Source organism: Lemur catta, chromosome 14, assembly GCF_020740605.2.
Source record: "Lemur catta isolate mLemCat1 chromosome 14, mLemCat1.pri, whole genome shotgun sequence".
NCBI lineage: Eukaryota > Metazoa > Chordata > Mammalia > Primates > Lemuridae > Lemur > Lemur catta.
The window spans coordinates 33,490,057-33,502,434 of NC_059141.1; the positions used below are offsets into that span (position 1 = coordinate 33,490,057).

Here is a 12,378-nt window from a genome sequence, read left to right on the forward strand (position 1 = left end):
TGGTGGCATGGCGGGAGGATTTTAAGAATAGAAAATAATGGTTCCTGCCAGGGTGATTTTAGGCACCACCCAATCCCAACATCTTAATATTTTCCTATTAAAGCTCTGTTGGTAGGAAAGAATCAGAAAGTCTCCTCAAAGTGGAAATAACAGCCAGGAGTTTTAGTGCCTTCCTAGGAGATTTGTATTTTATCAGAAAAGAAAACTTCAGCTCCAGGAGTAAAAATCCCGTTTTTAAAGTGAATGAACCCTAACAGTTTGGTTCCAGTTTTGACTTCTGGAGGCTCCACCTGGTTCTCTTGGTCAGATTTAAAACAAGCCCTTTTCTTTCCCAAAACATCTCCCAGCGTGGGTGGCTCCACAGGGACCAGCGTCGTTATTCCATTTTCAAGGATCTCGGGCCCATCCCTAGTCTTGTCTCCAAGTGGAGCAACTTACAACAGCTCTCTGTGCACTTTGAGTATGGCAAGGTGACATGGCAAGCTGAGGCATTCATTCACACAATCGTGGGACCTTCGTTGGGGGTTACGGGGGAGGAGGGGGGCTTGAGTCATCATGTAGGCAGAGCTCTGAATGGCAAAATTAATGTTCTCATGGGGATGTTTAAGGTATGTAAGATATTAAATCTTCAGTGAAAGATGAAATTATGTTGGTGTGCCATACTTCACAAGGCAGGAAAGTGCAGTACTGTTTGAGAAGTATTTTCAATAGTAGGAGTTTCATGGTTGCCTGAATTAAGTTGCTATTAAGAGGTAAAAAATTGCTGTAAGTGCTATAATTTAGAAAATCAGAGACTTACATGATAATGTCTCTGCTGGATTAAGTCTTTACAGGTGTAGCAGCATAACTATTATACAATTTAACTAGAATTGGAAAAGAGAAGATAAAGAATTAGTGTTTTTGATCTTATCCTTTTCTGTGCCTGAAACCCCCACATTTTCAAATCAGTCTTTCCTAAGGTCACCAGTGTTGGTTAGTCCAGTTACCTTGCAGGGTTTCCAGTTGAATGTGTTCCAGCCACTTAGAGCTGCGTCTCGGCCTCCTCCTGTTCTCTTGTTGTTTGTATTCTTTCCTCAACCAAGTCTCTATTGATTCTGTTTTCAAAAAGTATCTCAATTCACCCACTTCTGGCCATGCTTCTGGTGTGGTCACCTGGGTGACTGCAGTTGCTCATCATGTTCGCTGTGACTCTTTTCCACCCTCTTTGTGAAATGTAAATCTGGTAACTCATTCTCCTGCTCTTGCAAAAAAAAAAAAAAGGAAAAAAAAACACAACAAAACCCTCCCCAAACAGAACACAAATACACCTACAACACCAAACCTTTCCATGACTTCCCATGATCTTAAGTTGAAATTACAATTTCATAACCTCAGAATCTCACATGACCTGGTAGTTGCACACTAATCCCCAAACTCTGTTGCCCCTCTTGGATGCACCTTGGTGGCTTAGTTTCGGTTCCTCTGAAATAGCCTTCACATCTACTTTCTTCTCTCTGTTTTCAAATTTTGTTGACTTCTAGTCTTTCTTCAGTTCCACCTTAAATCCCATTTTGTCAGGAAAAGCCTTAGGTTAGAAACTACCTCATTTGCATCACATCTACCCCCTCGAGAGCACTTACTACTCTGTTGGTATCTCTCTAGGATCTGGCATGTAGTAGACACTTAATCCTATTTGTTGAGTGAAGGACTGAAAGTAGTGGTATATATGAATATTTCCAGTGCTGCTGAACACTTGGAGAGGTGGCATATCTAGCATATATGTGGCACAGATGCCACCACTGTTCTTACCTGGCAGATGAGCCAACCTATTGTTAATCTACCACCATACACTCCCTCTGGACTGGCTTTCTTAGAGTTGCACTGCAGGCAGCAGTTTCTGGTCCACTGGTCTATCTTAATTGGCATGTGGCATGAAACCTATTTGGCATTTCTAATCTAGCAGAAAAAGTCACAGCCTTCCGGACGTTTAAGTCCTTGTATTGACCTTTATAGACGTGTTGCATAAACTCTTTATGCCTTAACTTTCATGCCAGTCTGAAGTCATCAGATGGAAAGATAAGATAGTCTTTCATGAAGATAAAGTAATAAGTGTTGAAAAGTTAATAAAGCTTACCCGAATATAAGGTTGTATAATCATATCTGTTATACCGTGATGTAAATAATCATCTTGTGATTAGCTACTCTTATATGGAAACTAAAATGTGAATTTTATGTATATGTAAATAAAATTTTAATTGCATAGGCTTACCATATCCATGTATGAGGCTTACAGCAGGGACTCTCATTTTCTTTCAGAATTAAGTTGATTTTTCTTTCCATTCGATTTTTACTTGATGTTTATTTTGCTAGTGGAAAATCCATTTCAAGGAGATAGAATATAAAATGTCAGGAAGACGATGCTGGTTTTTTTATTTTGCTGTCATTCTGTGGCGGTGTTTCACAGAGTGCATCCATGGATCACCTTTATCAGAAACATATGGGGGTGGTTAAATTGTAGGTTCATGCCCCACAACTCACTGAATCTGACTTTCTGATGCCCAGAAATCTGCATTTTAAAATAAGTGCTTTGTACTTTAAGCTCCAGAAGTTTGGGAACCAGAGCCCTATAATACTTAGTCTACAGTGTGTTATTAATAAATTTTGAGCAGGATCTATAAAAGATGGCTCATTTACTGACCTTTTCAGTCTCACCTGAGCATAAAGATGTCATCAGAAAACATATCACTGCCAACGCTGCACAATAAAAGGTGATGATATTGATTGCGGCTGAGGTTGAAAACAGTCAATGACCTTATTCAACTGGAGCACAGAAGATCAACAAGGGGCATTGTTCCCAGAGGGTTTAGACACACTGGCCTTCTGGGAACAATGGCCCTTTGACCACAGCTGACGTGAGGGGGAAGGAACTAGGCAGGGGTCTGATCTCTGTCCAGCAGTGAATGGGCAGGGCCTGCGGTTTAGTCCTTTGCAGGAGCCCAGCAGGGGCAGGCCGCAGTGCCCTTCCCCCCCACCTGGGCTCTCACTCTTCTCCTGCCCTCCCCTGGTGCCCAGGGTGCAAGGACGAAACTTATCCTGAACAGGGGGGGCAGGAACAATACCAGTGTTTTAGAAGTTGGCATTACCAAGTGTGTAGGATATGCTACTCGCTGAGTTCAGTGTTTGTATTATCTCCTGTAATCAGCTTAAAGCAGGGGAAATCAGGGTGTTGATGGGACAGCAATTCAGCGCTGTAACCCTGGGCTGGATTCCTGCGGGAGGTTACAGGTCTCCATCTCCCATTCTTATCAAAGCTTACCCTGCTCCTTTTTGGCTCTCCTTTGGCGTCTTTATGGTACTTTCAGCTTTTACCTCACAATTCCATCTTGAGATTAATATTGTTTTCTGTCATTTCCTGAATGTTAATTCTGTCCTGCCAAGTAGACACAGAGGTTGTCAGTGGGGGGTATTGTCACCCCCTCCTTTGGTGTTTGGAAATGTGTGGGAACATTTGCACGGGTCACAGTGACGATGAAGGGTGTTTATATTAGCATTTAATGTCTTCAGAGTGTGGGATACTAAATGCCACTCAGCACTTGGGACAGTCCTGCACAGTGAGGGATTGTCCTGTCCGCAGTGTGGGTGGCATCCCTGATGAGAAACACTGGAGCTCTTTGGTTCGTCTGCGTCTTGTCCATTGCCTTCTGGAGAATTAACCAGACGTTTAATGTGTAATGGAATTCATGTGCTTAAATAGGTGCAGTATGAACTTAACTACTTGCAGAGAAAATAAATGATTGAAGCCTTCATCCTGGATGGCTTTTGTGCTCTGACAGTGAAGGTATCACTCTTCTTGGATTCTCCTTTGCAGCTTTGCCCTTCCTGATGATACAGTGTAGACAAGAGTTGTGACCTGGGGAATTATCCTGAGCAGCTGCTGTCCCATGCAGGCAGTACTTCTGTTTCAAAACATACCACAGCATGTAGTGATGCTAACTAAGTAAGTAAATTAAATGTTAGCATCACAAAATGGAGTGGGAGGCTCAGAACCTCCTCCTCCCCATTTTACCACTGACACCATCCCAGGTGAGTTGCCTGCAGGAGGGTTTGAGATTTGCAGGCACAGGTTCTGAACTCCCAAACCTTCTGGAGAAAAGGTTACTTTGCCCATGGATCAGAAAGCTCCTGTGGGGAGTAAAAAAGGTTGAACTAAGGACCAAACAAGGATAGTAGAGGGTCCTATGATATTTGTTGATACATGTCAGTCATTCAGTTAGAGATAGCAGAGATATGAGAGATGGATGAAAATTTAGGAATAAGAAAGTATGAGCAGACAGGATGACTTCAGATATATTTTAAAGCAGAGGTCCCCAAGCTTTTTGGCACCAGGGAACAGTTTCATGGAAGATAATTTTTCCAGGGACTGGGGGTGGGGAAGTGATGGTTTCAGATGATTCAAGTGCATTACATTTATTGTGCACTTTATTTCTATTATTATTACATTGTAATATATAATGAAAGAACTATACAACTCACCATAATGCAGAATCAGTGGGAGTCCTGAGCTTGTTTTCCTGCAACTAATGCTGCTGCTGCTCTGACAGGAGGTGGAGCTCAGGCAGTGATGCGAGCGATGGGGAGCAGCTGTAAATACAGATGAAGCTTTGCTTGCTTGCCCGCCACTCATGTCTTGCTGTGTGGCCCGGTTCCTAACAGGTCAGAGACAGGTACAGGTACTTGGCCTGGGGGTCGGGAACCGCAGTTTTATAGGATTAAGATACTACATTAAGCCAGATAGTTTGTTGAACTAAGGATGTCTGATAGAATGTAGGATTTGAATATCTTGAAAACCAGGTAGTAATTCAACTAACAGTAAAGAGAACAGGAACAGACTGGGAAAATTCCACTAAAGGACCTTGAGAGAAATGCAAATGCCGAATGACTCAGTGGACTGTTTTCCCTAGAAGGTCTCAAGTGACTGAATGAGAAGCAATGCGTTGACCCTTTGTCTCTGTGAGCTGCTTCTAGGAGCAATTTCTAAGGAAATGATTAGAGATGTCTTCAGAGATTTAGCTTTGAGATGCTTAGTGAGCATTGTTTGAAACTGAACATTGGAAGCAGCCCAGATAGCCTCCAAAAGAAGGTTGGATCAATATGGTATAATTCACCTATACAATAGAATATTGTATAACTATGGCAATGATGTTAAAGAAAAGTATTGACATGGGATGCAGTGTATGAAAAATAGGCTGTAACAAAACATAAGACTAGTATTTCAGTAAAGAAACTATTTAAACATGGGGGAGGGCTGGAAAGGCATTAATGAAGATGTTCACTTGGATTATCTTTGAGTAGTAGAATTCTAGGTAATCGTTCCTTCTTAGGGCTTTAGTACTGTACTTAAAATGTTTTCTGTGAGCATGTGTAATTATTTTTGTAATTAAAACAAGCAGTGTAATACAGTAAATAAAAGCATGATCTAATGTATTAAAAGGTGCTTTGTCAACCTTTTACTCCAAATATTCCTGATAGTTTTAATCCTTTAAAATCTAAATAATAAAATATTTGATCATTTTAAATCTAAATATTCCTAGGAGTCCTAAGGAGTGATCAGTTCTTCCACCTTACTCTTAATTCATTGATCACTAGCACAGAGGAAATGAGGGTTTTGATTACAAGGAGTGGATGTGGATGGGGGGAAGGACATGGGTCCGTAAGCCCCCAGGCTGTGGAGTACCCTTAGGAACTGGGCCGCACAGCAAGAGGTGAGTGGTGGGTGAGCAAGTGAAGTCTGTACTTATAGCCACTCCCCATTGCTCGCATCACCTACTGAGCTCCGCCTCCTGTCAGATCAGAGGTGGCATTAGTTGCAGGAAAACAAGCTCAGGGTTCCCACTGATTCTGTATTGTGGTGAGTTGTATAATTATTTTATCATATATTATAATGTAATAGAAATAAAGTGCACGGTGTGCTTGAATCATCCCAAAGCCACCTCCCCTCACCCCCCAACCCCTCTCCATGGAAAAATTGTCTTCCATGAAACTAGTTCCTGGTGCCAAAGTTTGTGGACTGCTGACATAAGGATGGCAAGAAAGAAAGTATAGTTAAGAAGACTGTATAAAAACTAAATCTAATACAGTAATACCAGCTACATTTGCCTAGTTTGATACTCTGCCTAGGAAATTCCCTACTGAAACGTCATACACTTGTGTCCGTGCATGGCTGGGGAACAGCCAGTAAGCCTGGGCTTAGCTCCGTTACCCAAAAAGTGGCTGAATCAGAGGGGTGAGAGCCTCCCAGGTGCTAGAGCTGACACTCGGAAAACTCAGGTTTCCAGCCTAAGGCCTAGTCCAGCAGGCCACAAAGCTGTGTCAGTGAATCAGCCCAGTAGGAATTTAGGTTTTGCTCTATGGAAATTTGCAGCAGCATGTCTCAGAATATACTCTGTGGGACCTTATTCTTATGAGATGGCTCCATGGGGGAAAACAAGAAAAAGGGGGTGGGTGGGACAGATAGGTTAGTCAGAGCAGACAGGTCAGCATGTCCACCTGCTTCCACATCACAGTCACACCTTGCAATTAGATATTAGGACTCCAGAAGTCTTGTTTTGAAGACATCTTTTGAATTTGGGTTAACACTGAGTTTACTTAATTTTGTTAGCTTTGGAAATTTCTTTTTCGTATAAGGCAAAGATGGACACTCTCATATGTGAGTGTAGTGTGGCCTTTTGTTCAGAAGAACCTCATTCTAGTTGGAATTTGGAGCTGAGAGCTTACAGTGCTCACTTTGGGTGAGCCCGCAGGGAAATGGGTTCTTCTCCACCCACGTGGGATATACTGCTCTGAGGATGCTGTGAAGTGGGGCCTGAGTTTGCACAGTGGTGAGAAGTGTCTGTCTAGGTGGTGATCAGCAACCTATGAAGACTGGTATGCTCTAGGATTCTGTTTTTGTTTTTTTTAAAAAAACCCCTCAAATGACAAGAGTGGCAAGCAGTACATAAAAATGTTAGTGTCTTGTCCTCCCTTTTCTAATTTTCTATCAGTGAATATATATTATTGTATAAAGCTCTCTTCCTCCAAAGGTTTTATTAATAAAACAATGGGTGTACAGGTTTTCCAACCCATTTCCTCTTGGAAAGAACAGGCAGAGGCAGCCTGCTAGCACTCTGCAGATGAAGGGTCCCTGGCAGCTGCTGTCTGCTCCCACATGCTGGAGGGAGGCGGTGGGAGGGCAGAGTAGGCTGGTGAGCCGGCGATGATTCCCTGCCCACCCTGCTGTGGGGCTGGAGACACTGAGTTATCAGTGTGCCTGGGCCTGCTGGAAAGTCAGAGCAGGTGGGTTCAGGCTGGGGGCTGATGTCTGCAGGGTCACCTTCCTGCCCTTGACCCCTGATACCCCCCACCGCCCCGTGATTCTCTTGGGGCTACAACACAGAAGTCTGGGGAGATAACTCTGAATTAAGACTTTAGATTTCTTGAACTCTATTGTAGGGTCTCAAACTTGGGAGACCAGGCATGTAGAAAGATAGTATAGAAAAAGGATATTTTCAGTAAGAATTGTTGAGGCTTCTGATTTTAAAAGGCTCTATAGTCTGAGAATTCCAATCTTGTAAAGATGTGACCAGGGTGTGATAAATGTGGAAAATCCATCGAAGTGCAGCGTAACGATGACTCTGAGGACTGAGTATCTTTTGTTGACATGAACAATAATGCAACTCAAACACAACCAGATCTCTGGGAGGTTGACATGGGGCTGGTCTTGAAACTGCAGGCTCCCTTCCTCCTGCTCTGCAGCCCCCACCTGTTGGGCTGGAGAATGCCAGTGAGGTGGGTTTTGAGAAAGATTTCTCCAGACAGAGATTAGGATAGAAAGATAAAGGTTTATTTACTTTTCTCTGGGGGAAGGGAAAAGGACCAGCATGGAGGTGGAAAGAGGAAGAAAGTGCTGGCACCGAAAACCAGCCATTATTGGTGCTTTTTAAAGGGGGTTGTAAAAATGGCAGGTACAGTCCAGAAACTGCTACATACGCTCCTTTCTTTCTTCTTGGTGGTAGGCCAATAACAAAAACTTCAAGGATGTCAAAGTCCAAGAGCTGGTTTCCTGCCTTTCTTTGGAGAAGGGATTATCACAGGAGATGTGACTCTGTCCTCAAGATATGGTTGAGGCTGTAGCTCATTCTTCTGCTGTTTACTCAGGAACTCTGTAAAAGCAGATTCTCAAACAATAATTTTGAAAGAGATTTACATCTCTTTTCCATCCATTCAGCTCTTTTCAGAAGTTGTGCAAAACAGAGCTCCTGTATGGTGCCTGTTAATTAGACAACTCACAGCATTGATCTTAACTGTTCCTGGGGAAATTGTAGGATTAGGTATTTTCCTGTGTTCTCGCAAGGCCACTCCTTTCACCACCTTCGTGCCTAAAACCTCAGCCAAGTTCCCTTTTGGTACCTGACGAAAGGAAGTGGACCAAGAACAGGTTTTTACTAGGCAGTGAAAAGTTAAGCTTTAACTGAGTTTGGCAGGAGCAAAGGAGTTGTCCTGTTTTCATCAAATGAGACCAATCTGGGAAAGGAATTAAAAGCAATATATTCTTGAAAAATAATATTTTAATTAAAGCATTTCCCCCCATAGATCCCAGTAAAACAAACGTGAACACATTACCCAAAAGGTAGTTCCAGATAAGAGATTACTAATAACTAAACATTAAGATGGGTCTTAATGCCTTTAATAATTCTATACTTATGTGGTTCCAGTCACAAATGTGTGTGTATAAAATATATGCTACAGGGGTGATTAGCAACCTTTCTGCTTTCTGTCTGATGAGAATACTTAGATCATAGACTCATTTAATTTTACAGCTGGGATGAACCTTCAGAATTAGGTTGTGTAACCGTCTCCTTATGTAGATGCAGAAATCAAGGCCTAGAGAGGGAAAGGGCCTTTGAGCTCACTCTTGTTTTTACCCGTAGAATCCAGCGCTCCAAATGTCAGCAAAGATTAGAGATTACAAGAACACTCAGATAAATTCCTAAGAAGCTGACTTTTTGTGTCTACCCTCACAATGGTAAAGGGATGGAAAAGAGCGTGAATATAATTCCTGCCACGTGATCTTTTTACCAACAGATGGAACAAAATCTCTCCTTCCCGACAAGTGACATTGCCCACTGTGGTGTTTCAAATAGGCACTCTTCTTACAAAGGTTTGACTATTTCTTATGAATAGCCAGGGCACAAATAAAGAAAGACTAGAGACTTTTTAAGATGTTATTTGTTCTTTTTAGTGAAGAAAATTATTCAGTCAGCAGTGTCTGCATGCCTACAAAAAGCTGGAAACTGTTCTAGTTGCTGTGGATACAAAACTGAACAAGAAAGGTGTGAAAACACGACTTTTTGTTAACTTATATGGAATACGAGGGCTTTCTGTTCGTATTTTGCCTATTCTTTTTCTTTGTGCACATATTTGTATATCTTATACTTTTAAAAATGCTGTATCCTGCTTTCCTCATTTAATATCTTAAGCATTTCTGCATGAATACAATTTTTAATGGCTGCATACTATTCTGCATGTGGATATCTTGTAATTTCTTAAATCATTTTTTTATTCTTGAACCATTAGGTAAATTTGCATTTTAGTAGTGAAAACAGTGATAACATTGATGTGTAAAATTTTATTCTCCTTCCTAATTATTTCCTTAAGGTATATTTAAACTGGAACTGTATCAAACAGTATGAATTTTTTTAAGGCTCTTGATACATAATGACATATTGCTTCCCAGCGTAGGGAAGTATTCATCTTATTTTATCATCATTGGCATTGGATATCTTTTAAGTGATAATTTAATGAGAAAAATATTGCATGTGTTTAATTTACCTTTCTTTGAATACTAGGTGACGTTGAGTCAATGTCTATTTGTTAGTCCATTTTTAATGTGCCCAGTACTATATTTTAACTTCTTTTTAGTTAGGCAAATGATAGATGAGTACATCTCATAAAAGATTTATTTTTTATTTATTATTATTTTTTTGAGACAGAGCCTTGCTCTCTTGCTCCAGCTAGAGTTTAGTGGCATCATCATAGCTCACTGCAACCTCAAACCCCTGAGCTCAGGTGATCCTTCTGCCTCAGCCTCCTGAGTAGCTGAGACTGTAGGTACGTGCCACCACTCCCAGCTAACTTTTTTTTTTTTTTTTTTGCTTGTAGAGATGGGGTCTCACTATGGTCTCAGGCTGGTCTCAAACTCCTTCAAACGATCCTTCTACCATAGCCTCCTGTAGCTGGGACTAAAGGAATATGCAACCATGTCTAGCTTCCTTTTTTGTTTTTAACTTGTGCATAGGATAGCATATGTACCATGGTTTAACCATGTGTTTATTAGCCATTTCTATTTTCTTATTTAAGTTATATATATGTGTGCATATCTATATATTTTTATTTAAGGGTTAGCATGTTTTTCTTATAGATTTATGTTCTCTTTTAAAATAATAAATCACTATTATTCCGTATACATGATTAGGAAATTGTGTAACCATATGTGTGTATGTATTTATAAATAATCAACTTTAGAAAGGTTCTGGATAAAGCAAGATACCATATAACAATTAATGATTCAAATAAGGTTAGAGAGAAAGGGTCCTGTTTTTCATTTTTTAAATCATATGTTAAAACTGATACAATTATCAAACATATTTGTTCACTGACCTTTCAGAGTTTCGAGCTCTACTTTTCAACTTACCAATACTTATGACTAGTTTTGATTCACTGTGCTGAAAACCAGAGCAAAGGAAGCACTCTCATATTAAAGTAGAAAATGTAATAAATTCATCTTAACAATATTTTGAATTAAGGGGAAAAAACTCCTCTAATCTTGGCCTTGTGCCAGTTTTATCCCCCAAAATAAATAAACCTAAAGTAAAATAAAAGAATTTCTTGGAGGAAATTATCTCTTTATTTATTTTTCACCATCTTTGCTGAGGATTTCATTGAGATTTCAATACTTGGTATAGTGTTTCTATTCTTAGAAAAGTTATATGGAGACATTAATCCCCTCAGAAGAATATTTGAAAATATTCTATTTTTACTATATATTGGCTTAGTATTTCTTTTCATAGAGGTCAATATCTTATCCTTTGGATTCATGTGGTACCTGTCTTATTTATTTGTGGGCATATTGTGTATACTCCACTAGATTTGGAACTTTCAAGGTTCATGCCTCACTGTGACTGTTTTTAGAACCTAACTCAACACTTGGTAGCCAGTAACTGCACTCAGTGGATTGTTTAAGTGAATTGAAATAATCACACGTTGAAAGAAATCAGTGAGCGGTCTATTCTGCAGTCATAGCAAGTTCAGGAAATCCAAACCTTATCCATGTAGCAATAGAAAAAGATGGGCTGCTTCATCTAGGGGTACAGGTATAAAAGCTGCCTTCCAAGTCATGAATTTTGGGGAAGATTGTGGAGGCAATTTATAGACCAAAGTCCTTTAGCATTTTTAGAGCTTTAAAAAATAATTTGAGTCAGTACAAAGTTTAACTATGGTAAGTTCTCATTTGTCAATAGGTTCTCGGAAACTGCAACTTTTAAGTGAAATGATGTATAACAAAACTGATTTTTACCCACAGGCTAACTGATATAAACCAGAGTTAAGTTTCTATGGAATAATTCTGGTCGCAAAAACACTACCAAGCTTCTAAATAAATATCAAGACATTTCTAATAGTAAGTGTTGAAATAGATGTGAGCTATATATACACTTAGGACAGATTAATAAAAACAAGATAATTATTTACCCAGTTATTCTAGTTCATGGTCTCAGGTGAGAGGAGCCCATCTCAGCAACTCAGGGTACCAGGCGGGAACCAGCCCTGGCCAGGCCTCCGTCCCTTCCCAGGGTGCACTCACACACGCACCCCCGCTCATTCACACCAGGGCCATGCAGACATGCCAGTGAACGTAAAGGGCACATCTTCGGGATATAGGAGGAAACCCACACATACATAGGGGGAACGTGCAAACACCACACAGACAGCGACAGTGGCCTGGCCAGGGAATCATTTTTTTTTCTCTCATCAATGTTATAACAAAACAACGTTATTCGGGGACCTGCTGTATACCCGTGAATGTAAATAATTCAGTCCCAAGCCAGAATTTGGTCTCACAGCCTGAGTTGCAATCTTGGCTCTACTGCTTGCAAGCTGGTTACTGAACCTTCCTCTCTGAATTTCATTGTCTTTGTAAGATGAGAATAGTGCCTACATTATCATGCTGTTGCTAGGATTAAGCCTATCTGGCATAGCTCAAGTGCTCAATAAGTGGAGATGGTGGGATTATAAGATAGTACAGTCTCCTAAGTATGCACTCAAGCATTGGGTAAGTAGGGAAGTGTCTGCTTCCAGGGGAAAGAA

General features: G+C 40.6%; 1 protein-coding gene across 5 annotated transcripts in view; it reads left to right on the forward strand.

Moving 5' to 3' along the window:
- Nucleotides 1-12,378, forward strand: part of SGMS1 (sphingomyelin synthase 1) — a 280,335-nt gene that overhangs the window by 77,698 nt on the left and 190,259 nt on the right. The window contains exon 1 of one of the 5 annotated variants that reach the window (XM_045569230.1): nt 4,674-4,692. The exons of the other annotated variants lie outside the window; for them this stretch is intronic. The gene's annotated coding sequence lies outside the window, so the exon portion shown is untranslated. Of the gene's footprint in view, nt 1-4,673; nt 4,693-12,378 lie in introns of those variants that run through there. 5 annotated transcript variants of the gene reach the window in all.